The sequence below is a fragment of the Odocoileus virginianus genome, chromosome 2, assembly GCF_023699985.2.
Source record: "Odocoileus virginianus isolate 20LAN1187 ecotype Illinois chromosome 2, Ovbor_1.2, whole genome shotgun sequence".
NCBI lineage: Eukaryota > Metazoa > Chordata > Mammalia > Artiodactyla > Cervidae > Odocoileus > Odocoileus virginianus.
Genome location: NC_069675.1, coordinates 26062609 through 26076440, shown reverse-complemented (window position 1 = coordinate 26076440; position 13832 = coordinate 26062609). Strand labels below are relative to the sequence as shown.

Here is a 13832-nt window from a genome sequence, read left to right as displayed (position 1 = left end):
AAGAACAAATGCAAATTAATAGGAAATTAATAATGCTTTGGACCTTGCAGTCTCTCAGGATTGAAAAAGGAGGCTGAGGAAAAGGAAGTCCTCTTGTGAAGCACAGGGAGGCTGGCCTGGAAAGTTTGAACTTCCCTCTGGAGCTCCCTTCTCAGGCTACCAACTTTTCTTTACTTCTGGCCTCAAGTTGCCCATCTGTGAAATGGATGCAGTGGTGGCAGTCATGATTGTAGACCTCAGGGTGAAGAGTTATGAAGTGTTAGACCCATAACCACACCAGTAAGGGGTTGCAAATTTTTGAGACACTTAGTGAATATTAAGTATTTCCTGCTTTCTTAAGTTATTTGGTTGTGCTGGGTCTTCATTGCTACACCAGCTTTGCTCTAGTTGTGGTGAGCAGGGGTTACTCTCTAGTTGCAGCGTACAGACTTCTTTTTTTTTTAATTATTTAGTTTTTATTTCATAATCATAAATTTAACTTTGCAATCCAGCTAAACTTGGAGGGAGACAAGGAAAATATGGAACCCAAAGAACTGTAGTGAGAGCACAAAGATTATGGGATATTTCGAGCATATGGGGGTGAAGGGGTGCTCTCCTGGACTACAGAAGGAATGGTCTGGTGGTTAAGTAAAACACAAGTCAAATTTATTAGATTTGTCCACAGTCAGCAATGGTGATCTTCTTGCTGGTCTTGCCATTTCTGGACCCAAAGCGCTCCATGGCTTCCACAATATTCATGCCCTCTTTCACCTTGCCGAAGACGACACGCTTGCCATCCAACCACTCAGTCTTGGCAGTGCAGATGAAAAACTGGGAACCGTTTGTGTTGGGGCCAGCATTTGCCATGGACAAGATGCCAGGACCTGTATGCTTCAGGATGAAATTCTCATCATCAAATTTCTCACCATAGATGGACTTGCCACCAGTACCATTATGGCGTGTGAAGTCACCACCCTGGCACATAAATCCCGGAATTATTCTGTGAAAGCAGGAACCTTTATAACCAAATCCTTTCTCCCCAGTGCTCAGAGCACGAAAGTTTTCTGCTGTCTTTGGAACTTTGTCTGCAAACAGCTCAAAAGAGACGCGGCCCAAGGGCTCGCCGTCGACAGCGATGTCGAAGAAGACGGTGGGGTTGACCATGGCTAGAGAGCAAGGCAGGCTCCGGGGTGGCGGCGTCTGCAAGGCAGCCTCGTACAGACTTCTCATTGCAGTGGCTTCTCTTGTTGCCGAGCATGGGCGCTAGGGTGCATGTGCTTCAGTAGACGCAGTTCCCACGCTCTAGAGAACAGGTTCAATTGTTGTGGTGCATGAGCTTATTTGCTCTGCAGCATGAGGGATCCTCCTGGATCCGGGATCAAATACATGTCTTCTCCACTGGCAGGTGGATTCTTCACCAGTGAACCACCAGGGAAGCCCCTGCTATTTTAAATAATGTTACCAAAAGATAGCTAAAAAGTAAACCTCTCTATTCTACTCACTTGAATTAAATTCAACTGGTCTACATAGACTTGACAATGTCAGCTTCCTAAGGCTTCCTGCCAATGACACCACTGTCTCTTAACTTTATAAAGGACTCTCTATTGTACAGAACCTTTGGCAGCTCTTACTAGATATCTACTAGATTATAAGCCCTGTGAAGGCAAGGACCACTTACTTACTATAAATGTGCAATAAATGTTTGTGGAATTAATATGTGAAAAACACAGCTTTATCCCCATCACAATATCTCCTCATGTGGGCAGGGTCATAATTAGCATCCTAATGTACAAGCTGGGGCTTCCCCAGTGCCTTAGTGGTAAAGAATTCACCTGCGTGCAGGAGACAGGTAGACAAGGGTTCAATGCCTGGGTTGGGAAGATCCCCTGGAGGAGGAAATGGCAACCTGCTCCAGTGTTCTTGCCTGGAAAATCCCATGGACAGAGGAGCCTGGGGGGGCTACAGTTCATAGGGTCACAGGGAATCAGACACTACCGAGTGACTGAGCATGCATGCACCCATGTATGTACTAGGTGAGGAAACTGAGGCTCAGAGAGTTTGAAAGACTAACAGTCTCTACCCAGACTCACCGACTTGACTGGAAACTTTCTTGGTACTTTCATCTACAGTAGCAGCAGAAGGATCAGTCAAGTTTTCGGAGACAGACACAAAGGGGGAGATTTCTCTTTGCCTAAAGAGTCCAAGTCAGGGATCTCAAATCTTCAGATCTAAGAGGACTTGCCTAAAGAGACCTTACCAACTGAAGGCCCAAGTTCTGCAAAGGAAGAGACTGATAAGATTATTTAGGCTTGGTTTGCAGCTGGATAAGAAGGCCAGAGAGTTACTTGGGCTTGTCAAGGTCACCTAGGTAGCTGAACACTTATTTTTAGTGTAGCTATGACCCAGATAACCACAATGGTATGATCACTCACCTAGAGTCAGACATTCTGGAATTCAAAGTCAAGTGGGCCTTAGGAAGCATCGCTACGAACAAAGCTAGTGGAGGTGATGGAATTCCATTTGAGCTATTTCAAATCCTAAAAGATGATGCTGTGAAAGTGCTGCCCTCAATATGCCAGCAAATCTGAAAAACTCAGCAGTGGCCACAGGACTGGAAAATGTCAGTTTTCATTCCAATCCCAGAGAAAGGCAATGCCAAAGAATGTTTGAACTACTGCACAATTATACTCATCTCATACGCTAGCAAAGTAATGCTTAAAATTCCCCAAGTCAGGCTCCAACAGTATGTGAACGTGAACTTCCAGATGTTCAAGCTGGATTTAGAAAAGGCAGAAGAATCCGAGATCAAACTGCCAACATCCATTGGATCATAGAAAAAGCAAAAGAGTTCCAGAAAAACACGTATTTCTGTTTTATTGACTACGCCAAAGCCTTTGACTGTGTGACTCACAAAAACTGGAAAATTCTTAAAGTGATGGGAAAACCAGACCACCTGACCCACTTCTTGAGAAATCTGTATGTAGGTCAAGAAGCAACAGTTAGAACTGGACATGGAACAACAGACTAGTTCCAAATCAGGGAAGGAGTATGTCAAGGCTGTATATTGTCACCCTGCTTATTTAACTTATATGCAGAGTATATCATTCGAAATGCTGGGCTGGATGAAGCACAAGCTGGAATCAAGATTGCTGGGAGAATAAGCTCAGATACGCAGATGATACCACCCTTATGGTAGAAAGTGAAGAACTGAAGAGCCTCTTGATGAAAGTGAAAGAGGAGAGTGAAAAAGTTGGCTTAAAATTCAACATTCAGAAGACTAAGATCATGGCATCTGGTCCCATCACTTCATGGCAAATAGATGGGGAAACAATGGAAACAGTGACAGACTTTATTATTGGTTTTTTTTTTGGCTCCAAAAATCACTGCACATGCTGACTGCAGCCATGAAATTAAAAGATGCTTGCTCCCTGGAAGAAAAGCTATGACCAACCTAGACGGCATATTAAAAAGCAGAGACATCACTTTGTCAACGAAGGTCTGTCCCGTCAAAACTGTGGTTTTTCCAGTAGTCATGTATGGATGTGAGATTCGGACTAAAAAGAAAGCAGAGTGCCAAAGAATTGATGCTTTTGAATTGCCTTTTCAGTGCCTTGCTTTAGTGTTTAAGCTTTGGTGTTGGAGAAGACTCTTGAGAGTCCCTTGGACTGCAAGGAGATCCAAACAGTCCATCCTAAAGGAAATCAGTCCTGAATATTCATTGGAAGGACTGATGCTGAGGCTGAAACTCCAATAATTTGGCTACCTGATGTGAAGAACTGACTCATTGGAAAAGACTGATGCTGGGAAAGATTGAAGGTGCGCGGAGAAGCAGATGACAGAGGATGAGATGGCTGGATGGCATCACCAACTCTATGGACATGAGTATGAGTAAGCTCTGGGAGTTGGTGATGGACAGGGAAGCCTGGCATGCTGCAGTCCATGGGGTTTGCAGAGAGTCGGACATGACTGAGTGACTGAGTTGACTGATTGATCACTTCCCTTTACGAAGATCCCCTGTGGCAGGCCTTGGGGTTTCATGTCATTTGCATTTGTATTGCCTGATATGTCAATCAGTTCTAGCCACTTGCCAAGAAAGTTGCAAACCTAAGACTTCATTTAAGGAGGGAGAGGAAAGGGAGTGATAAGAGCCCTCCCTTTGGCACTCCATTAAAACAGTGAAGCTGTTTTAATGAGGTTGAAAAATTGTAGTCAGTAGATTCAGATAGAAATATAACATGTTTGAACATCATTCATTTTACCCAAACACAGACTGCTTTTGAGACATCTAAGAGAGTTTAGGCTGCTGAATGCTCATGCTCAGTCACTTTAGTCACATCTGACTCTTTGAAACCCCATGGACTGTAGCCCACCAGGTTCCTCTGTCCATAGGATTTTCCTGGCAAGAATTCTGGAGTGGGTTGCCATTTCCTCCTCCAGGGGATCTTCCTGATCTAAGGATCGAACCCACGTCTCCTGCATTGGCAGGTAGATTCTTTATCAATACTGCCACCTGGGGAGCCTGGGTTACTGAATGGATGCAACCAAAGAGTGCTTGATTCTCAGAGTTCCTTGAAATTCCTTCACCCCTGCACTAGCTGTCAATCTTGGTTGAACATTGGAGTCATCTGGAGAACTTTAAAAAGCCTGGCTGCCTGGGTCCTCCCTCTAGAGATACTGACTCAAACATTCTGGGATGTAGCCTAGATATTGAGATGTTTTAAATCCCAGCAGATTGATTCTACAGTGCAACTAAGATTGAGACCAGTGATCTGAAAGGGGTCATTTCCCAAGCACAAGAAAGAAAGACACTAATATAACAAGGAAGGGAAAGTGTCATTTCCTCAATAGCTTGCACCATCCAGGACTGTGCTGGGACAGCCATTTTCTCTAAAGTGACCAACCAGCCAGTTTGCTGTCCCAGGTTTAGCACTGAAAGTCCTATTCTCCAGGAAACCCATCAGTTCCAGCCAACCTGGGAAGCTCAATCACTCCACCCCTACCCAGGCTAGCTCAGTTCTTTTGCATAATGGAAGGAGTGGAATCAAGGGGAAGGAGAGAAACTTAAGGGAGGGTTTGAGGGGGATCAGAAAAGAGAGCAAAGAGGCAAATGGATAGAAGACTGTACAATGATCCCCTAATTTCATGAGGGTCCACCAATTCAAAAATACTTGATATAGATAACGTCTTTCCTTGTAAAAACTGTAAAGGTGGCCAAGTTTCATTTCACGGTTGAAACTATGGGAAGTTGAAGTGGCCTTGAGGTGAGTAGGCCTCCCAGGAATTTGCATGAACTTTGTGAGAGGTCTTGGGTCTTGCGGGTCCGGTGTGTATTGAAGCCCTTTTCACCTAGACCTTGGAGCAAGCAGCTCCCAGGTGACATGAGTCATACTGGCATCCATCACACACTGAAACTTTTTTGGATACCATTTTCCACAGACACTATAGCTGGGCTCACACCCAGGGTGAATGAATGTGGTGGGTATGGGCAGAGGGAGCATGGAGTTACTGCAGAAAAGGTACTGTTAAGTGGTTCTTTGGGGTGAGGCTGAGAACAGCTAGACCGGCACAGGCGGGGTGTCAGGAGAAGGGAAACCAGCTTAGCTAGCTTCACAGAGGACAGGCCCCTGTTTAACAATATTATAAAAGATGAGTCATGCCAGCTTGAAAAGTTAGCCATTGGCCAGGAATCTGAAAAATTAAATGTCCAGAAGTCATTTGCAAAATGACCTCATAGGCCCCGGTCCTCCCCAGAGTTGATCAGACAAATGGATGGAAACAGATCATTTCACGTTCCTTGCTGTTGGTTTTTGTTTTTCTGCCTCTGCCCCACATCCTCCTCCCCATCTGCAAAGAACCAAATTTGGGAAGTTTTCGATTGGCTTCTGGCGCTCTGATTTTTTTAGAGGGAAGGAAAACATCTATTAAAGATGTTCGTTCTGGGTGGATGGTTTCTTCCAGCAGCCTCCAGTGCCAGGGAAATGAATCTAGAATCCCCAGTCCTTTGCCCAAATCTCAATGGCTAGTAATTAAATTTCCACTAACAGTTTGTTTTATCACCTCGGTTAGCTTGTTGACATATAATAGGTGCTGCTGAGAGGTAGAGCTAGTTAATGATTTTCTTTTACATATTGATATTAGTACCTGGAGAGGGAACATCTCCTCTTCAGAATATGATTACTATTTTGAAATCTTAAGCACAGGAGGGAAATCCACAGCTATAAATTAAACAAGAAGTTCTGAGAACTTATATCTTCAGTTCCCATCCAGACACTAATGCATCTCATTTACTTTGTGCTGTTCCCCTGAGTTATCTGTGTCACACAGGCGACTCTTGCATGTCGCGTTAACTATCTATTGAAAAAAGCGCGAAGTGTGCTTGTAACGGTGCCCTGAGCCAGGAGACAAGGTAGAAAGCTGAAGAGGAAAATTCATCACTGTTTCAAGTTGCTTGGATATTTTAATTCGAAGAGGAAAGAACCCATGTCAGCTAAGGATGGAGCTGTAATTAAACTGATTTCACATTCACAATTGTCTCCGAATCGGCTCTCATTGATTCTTCTCCTCGTCTTTAAACTACATGAAATCAATTATCTCTGCAACCCAGTGGTAAGGATCATACACCAGCCACTTACTCCTAAAGTGAAGAAATGATTTGGAATTCATTATTAATGTGAACAACTCTTCCAATGGAAAGCTCCTTCTGATTCTCTGGGGGTGGGTTCAGGAAAGCATGGCCAGCCCCTGGCCTCCAGTTCAGATGCCCAGGGCAAGGGTACGGTCTTTCTGTTATAAATGCTGGGGGGCAGGAGAGGAGGGCAGGATAAAATGGACTTTGCCTCCAGAGTGGCCAGCCTTTAACGTGTGAGGCTTTACACACAGTGACAAACGTGTTCCCGGCATACCCCAGAGTGACAACTACGGGGGAAGCGGGGGTGGGCGTCCTGGCCTGAAAATACCTCTTGTGAGTGGAGGATGCCAGCCACCTGGAGCTGTGACAGGCACTGGTGTGTACAGGATCTGAAATGGAGTTGATGTGATGTCATTTCGGCTCTTCTATAACCTGGTTATCTCTTGCCAAGACTTCACGTCTGATTAGCCCGCTCGGAGGGGAGAGCGGACTTTATCAGCCTCGCTTCCCGACACTGCCGTCAACTTCAGAAATGCGGTGAAGGAATTTAAGATGAGGTGTCACATCTTCCTATCAAATCCTTTTATGAGCCACCCCCGAGTCTGGCGCCTCCTTTGGGAAACATTCATAAATGAGGGAAATGAAGTTTCGGCTGGCTTCAACCTGGTGATGCATTCGACGGTTCCATCCTCCTGGGTTAGCATCTCCTGGCTGGTTCTGGGTTGTCTCCTCTGAGTTCTCTTTGTCAGCCACCAGGGTAGGGGGCAGGATGTTGGTCCGACTGTGAATACCATTTGTTTGCAGCTTGCAGGAAGGGTGAGGTCTGCTGGAGACAGTCAAGGCTGCTCCTATTGAGATCTTTGTCTGAGCGCGGGGAAGTCAGCCAGTGGACTGCTGACAAAGTAACTCCTCCCTGGCCGTCACCTCTTTACCTAGCTGGGTAATTGTGCCCTTAGCCCCAGGGGCCCTGGCAAGGCCCAGACCACACAGGGTTTTTTAGGGGTCCGAGCCTGCCAAGCTTCCTGGCAAAGGAAAGGAGGCTGGCTCCTCTGCAAGTTTCATCTTCTCAAATACTCCCTCTACACCTGCTCTGCACCCCCACCCCCCTCCCCCGTTCTCCACCCCCCGCCCCAGCTGCAATGACTGTCCCTAAAGCGGATCTGTAACTCTCTCCCATCCGGGAGAGAAGTGTGAAGACGGGGCTAGCTGTTAGAAAAGTCATGATGTCCAAGAAGAATAACACTGGCATGGGATGGGTTGGTTTCTTTTCTGGCAAATGTCTTCTGAAAGGTGTCTCCTACTCCCCAACCCAGTAGGCAAAGACTGCTTCTATGAGGCTGCGGCCTTCTCAGAAATAAAATCATGAACTCATTTATAGTGGCAGAATAGGAACTCAGGGTATGGCCCTCAATCCTAGAGAATTTGATTTTAAAAGAAGATCCCATAGAGATCAGTGCTTAATCCAAGAGGAATGAGTCTCTAGTGATAGAATTGAAGGCACTGAGAGATCTCGACATTTAGGGACCCTTAGTGAGAGTTCTGTCAGGGTCCCTGGCATCATACTCTCTGAACATTGGTGTCTTAATTGGGAACGTGGGGATTAATACCAGGCTTACTTCTTACTCCTGTCAGAGGTCCAGGATGTAATGACTATATGTGGGTATGCAGGAAGTGCCAGTCAAACAGTAAAATATATAAGATAATGCCATTATTTTCTGTAGGAGAACGTAGCCCAAGTTAGTTAGCCCAAGTTCATTGATTTGGTCCCAGAAGGAGAATCTGCCAGTTGACTTCGAAACGCTATTCTGTTCCAATGAATTCCATGCAGGTTCCAAGGAAAGCTTCTGCCCTTCCATGTATTGTCCTCAGTAGGAATAATACATTCAATTTTATCAGAGTTAAGCTGCAGGAGGCAAAAGCCCCTTTCTAGCTTTTAAGCAGAAAGGTATTTAACATAGGGTCCTTATGAAACTAGAACTGCAGGAACTGGTTTTAGCCTGGCTCCAGGAATGGCTCCCAGGATAACACCACAGAACTGACCCTCCAGGAACCTGCTGCTTCTGCCACCATCAGGAAGGCAGAGGATCAGGAGGCCAGTTCTGGAATCAGTCCAACAACACATCATCCATGGGTGAGCCAGGAATTAGGGAGCATTCTCCAACCATCTGCCTCTCAGCTCCACAACTGGATGCTGGGGCCCTGCCACAGAAAAGCCTCATAGCTCTATGACTGTGCATCCAGCCAAAGGATGACATGGAACAGCATCTGGCATATTAGTGTTTCTTAATCACCTCTTCCTCCTTGATTCCCAAGGAATCAAGGTGGGCACCAACCTGGTAGATAACATTTTCTGGCTGCCTTGAATGCACCAGTTGTCCCCGTTAGAAACGCAAGAATCTGCTGTTATTTGGGAGAATATGGACACAGCAACAGGTTCGTATTGAAACCTACTGTGTCTGTACTATTTAAGGTACTGTGGGGTGGCAGAAGAATGGGAAACCAATGGTCTTTGCTTTTAAGGAACTCAACCTGATGGCGCAATAAAATTTATATTAATAAGGATCCAGGGAATCTTGTCTTTGGGTCTCCCTGGCCTCTTACGATCTTCTGGATCAATGTCAAAGTGAGAATTGTACCATCCTGTAGCTCTGCCAAGGATAGTCACATGGTCATATGATGTATCCTTTGAATGCTCCTTTACTCTGAACAAAACTGCAAAGTTAGCCGGTGTGACTGCCAGGCTTCTGAGCATACCTGTCCTCAGGCGCCTATGCCTCCTAGAGGCCTCTCTCATCACTTCCCTTCTAGCCTGGTTCCCAGGGAGCTGCTACCTACAAACATTATTTAGCATCAGGTTCATGGACTACAGTGCATGCGTGGTCTGTCACTTCAGTCATGTCTGACTGTTTGCGACCCTATGGACTGTAGCCCGCCAGGCTCCTCTGTCCATGGGATTCTTCAGGCAAGAATACTGAAGTCGGCTGAATGGGCTGCCAGGCCCTCCTCCACGAACTAAGGTATTAGAAGTCAAATGCTTAAGGGTTTCTTTGCCTGTATATTTGGTTCTTAATAAGACTCATTAAAGACGCAAATCCTTGCTGATAACTCTAATTTCATAGCCTCTGAGTTGAGACACTTGTGTATATGAACAAATTTGACCAAGGAAATGATGACGAGGATAATAAGGTTACTAAAAGTAATTGCTAACATGTATCGAATACTTGCTATGTACTAGGCACTGTTGTAAGACCTCTGTACATATAACTCTTTTAACTCTGATAACAACCTTATCAGGAGACAGGCCCTATTATCATGATGATTTTGTAGTTATTGAATTAGAGACCAAGAACTTCCTCGGGTTCACACAAGTAGTAAGTGGAAGAGGATGTGTGTGAGCCCAGAGCTCAAGACCTTCTATCCTTTCCAGTCTCTCTATGAGATATGATGGAAAATCTGCTGTGGTTTCTGGGGAAATTTTTCCTCCATTACAAAATAGCAGCACACGGAGAAAACCCTTTTGCCGCTTTCCCATCTTTTCTTACATGTTCTTGTGTTAAGGATCAGTGGCAACCATCTTGTGACCGTGAGGGAATAAGCTTGAGAACAAAAGCCAAGAAGCTTAAGACAGCAGAATAAAGAATGCACAGAGCCCGGTCCCCTGATGATAGTACTGAAGTGATAAACCAACTCTTGGACCAATCAGTAGATAAACTTTTATCTGTTGTGAATGATTATGATCAGTAATAAAAATATAGCTTCCTTAACCAGCTTGACCCCAGATCCTGCAATGAACCAACAGAGCATCACTGTGGAGGTGGTGATGGTGGGGAGGGGCAGAGCAGAATCTAAGAGCCTCACCAGAGCACCCTTGTTGGGGTCCACCACCAGAGTTTCCCCTGAGGTTCTGAGTCATTATCCAAGAAAGCAAGGCTAGAGAGAGTTCTGAAGAGTCCTTGTACTTCTTTGAATTTTGGGATTCTTATCTGCAGACTCCCTCACCCCCTCTGGTTGAAATTGGAAATATCTACGTGCTTTTTACACCCACGCTGAGGACAACTATGAATTCAGCACAACTCACTCAAATTTGACCAAACCCACGCAAATCAATACAGGACAATGTAGTATAACACAAGGAACCCAACAATCAAAACAAGAGCAGGTGTGTGTGCACACACGTGTATACACGCATGTTTGGGCTTCCCTGGTGGCTCAGTGGTAACGAATCCGCTTGCCAATGCAGGAGATGCAGGTTTGATTCCTGGGTCAGGAAGATCCGCTGAAGAAGGAAATGCCAACCCACTCCAGTATGCTTGCCTAGGAAATCCCATGGGCAGAAAAGCTGGGCAGCCTACAGTCCATGGGGCTGCAAGAGAGTCAGATATGACTGAGGGACTAAACAACATGTGTGAATGCTTTATCATGGTTGCGTGCTCTTTATTTCCTGGGTGACTTTTATTACCAGAATATTGTCTCATCAGAAGTGCTTTCCTCCCACATACAAGAAAGACGTGGCAGCTAACAGGAGAGAGGTGAGTCCTCCTTCCATGGGCCCTGCCAAGGGCCAGAGTCCAGGGGGCTTTCAGCCTGAATATCACCAGCCCTTTCATCTCCCTTGTATAAACTGATCACTCATCTTTCTACACAGATATTTTTAAAAACACTTGACTTTTTACAATACAACTCATCATTCAGTCCCTTTTTTCCCATTAAGATGTTATTCTGGGAACATCTCTTTGCTATTTTTAGGACCATTGATTTCTTTTTGAATCATTCTGCCTGCGTTATTCGTGATGTCCTCGCACAATACTTCTGGTCTGACTCTTCTATCGACACCTAGCAAAGGCATCCTGCCGATCAGTTAGCAGACACGGCAGGAGGGACAAAGCTGGGGAAGGAACCTCCACACCCCCCCCACCCCTCCTCTCCTTCCCCTGCAGAAATAATCATGATAACAATAACGACACCACCGCCCTGCATTTATATGGAACATTGTACTTTTCAAGGAGCGTACACCTTTCAATGAACAACACATAATATCTTTCAAAGGATAAGAGCAGAACAGTATGTTGGAAGAACTCTTTTTGATTGGGGTAGGGAGGGTGGGTAGCAGTAGCAGTAGTAGTCCTCTGGGCTTCTTTCTTACCAGCTTTGCATTTCTCTTGAGGAAGGGAAATCTATTCTGTTGATCACCTCGTTTATTCCCAGGCCTGATCCTTGTAGTTATGCTGCCACTCTGTACAACTTGGTCCAAAGGGGGGACAACTGCCTGCCCACCCACCTCAACAGAGCTGAGAACCTAGAATTTTCTAAAAACACTCTATTCTCAAAGCAAGCAATTTCTCTCTTCACTCTCTATCTAGGTAACTTGAATTGCCATCAAATGCAAGGGGTAGAAAACAAGACTTGTCCTGGGGACTTTGGGAGAAGGCATCTGTTGGAAGGTAGCTGTGGGCACAGTGAAAAGGGAACTGATGTCAGGCAACCTGTGTTCAAATCTTGGTCTGCCACTTACCAGCTGTGTGACACCGGCAAGTGGAAATATGGCATGCCTAGCTCTGCTTGTCATGAAAATTAAATGACATAACTGGATGAAGAGGCATTTGGCGCATTGGAAAGTGACATATAAACACAAGTTTGCAACATGAGGCAGAGGAGAGAGCTTAAGTTTTGTGGCCAGGCCCTCTTGGTTATGCATGCTGGCATTGCAAATTGACAATTTGATCCTGGGTAAGTTACTTAGACTTTCTGAGCCTTAGTTTCCACAGCTGTAAAATGGAGCAACAGAATGCAGTTAAGCAAGGTGAGAGGCTTAGCACAGTGGCCAGTGCTTGATAAGTGACAGCTGCTTCTACTGCTACTATTACGTGTCTTTCAAACCATGGTCCAAATGGAGACTTTTCCTTCAATGCAGGGAGTTTGATCCTGAGTCAGGGAGCTAAGATCCCACATGACTTAAGGCCAAAAAGAAAGAAAAAACCTAAAACATAAAATAGAAACAATATTGTGGCACATTCAACAAATAACTGAATTTAAATTTAAATTCAATGATTTTTAAATGGTTCACATTAAAAAAAAAAGCTTTAAAAAAAGATAAAGGCAGAATTGCAAGAGGAAGTGAGTCTTACTTCCAAGGGGATAGAAGGTCTCCAAAACTTTCATCTTTGCTCTGTGGCTCTCCATCTCCATCAACTTAGTAAGGGTTTGTTCAGATTTGACCTCCTTTTGTCTGCTTAGAACTTTGGGGGTCACAGTCTAAAATTAGTTTTTCCAGGCCAGTTGAATCTTGATAGGAAAAAAAAAAATTTACTCTGATTTTTAAGTTGCTCTGAGTTTGATGTAGCACATAGATTCAGAATTCTGCATATGACTGCATGATGTATTATATATCATGAATAGCTTTCCTGCGTGTATGCTGGGTACCATTCTCTCCAAGAGTTGGCTGTAGTTTCAAATATGTTGAATAGAACAGAAGGCAATATGGAAAGTCTTTGAGTGGAATGGCTGCTCCACAACTTACTGCAAGCTAGTGGAATCCAAAGACACTTTCTTTCAGTTAGGAATATAGACATTGCTTGGATCAAGTGGCCACAAAAACCCATTTCAACTTGCTAAACTTAAGATTAAGAGAGTAAGTACCTGATAGAAATGAGTGTTTATGGTACCAAAAAGACATTTAAAAGAATATTCACAGCAACTATATTTGTAATAGTTCCAAACCGGCGATAACTCAGATATCCATCAGCAGTAGAATAGGTGGTATATTCCCATGCAGAATATTATATAACAAGGAAAAAGAACAAACTGCTGATAAACCCAACAACATATTTTTGAGTGAAAGAAGCCAGATACATAAGAATACACACTATATGTATGATTCCACTTATATAAAGGTCAAGAATGGAAAATAAGTTCTGGGTGATAGAGGTTAACTTTTGGTGGTGGTGGAGATGGTCTAGGAAGGTGCATGAAGAAACTGTCTGTGGTGCTCAGTTATAGATATTATTGCCATTCTGATATGGAATCTGGAAATGGAATACATTTAAAGTAGCCCAACAATCCCTCTAAATTTATGGTTTCACATTTTAGAAAATATATCATGATGGCCACATGAGCATAGACTCTGAGAAGAACCCAACAGTCATGTTAATTTCCATTCAGCCTCTAGAATTCTGTAGTGCATGACATTCATTAATAGTTGTTGAATCAAAAAGGAATGAATGAGGTC

At 44.3% G+C, this 13832-nt stretch overlaps 1 pseudogene; it reads right to left on the bottom strand.

Moving 5' to 3' along the window:
- Positions 1 to 623: 623 nt before the first annotated feature.
- Positions 624 to 1173, bottom strand: LOC110122753 (peptidyl-prolyl cis-trans isomerase A pseudogene; annotated as a pseudogene).
- Positions 1174 to 13832: the final 12659 nt, after the last annotated feature.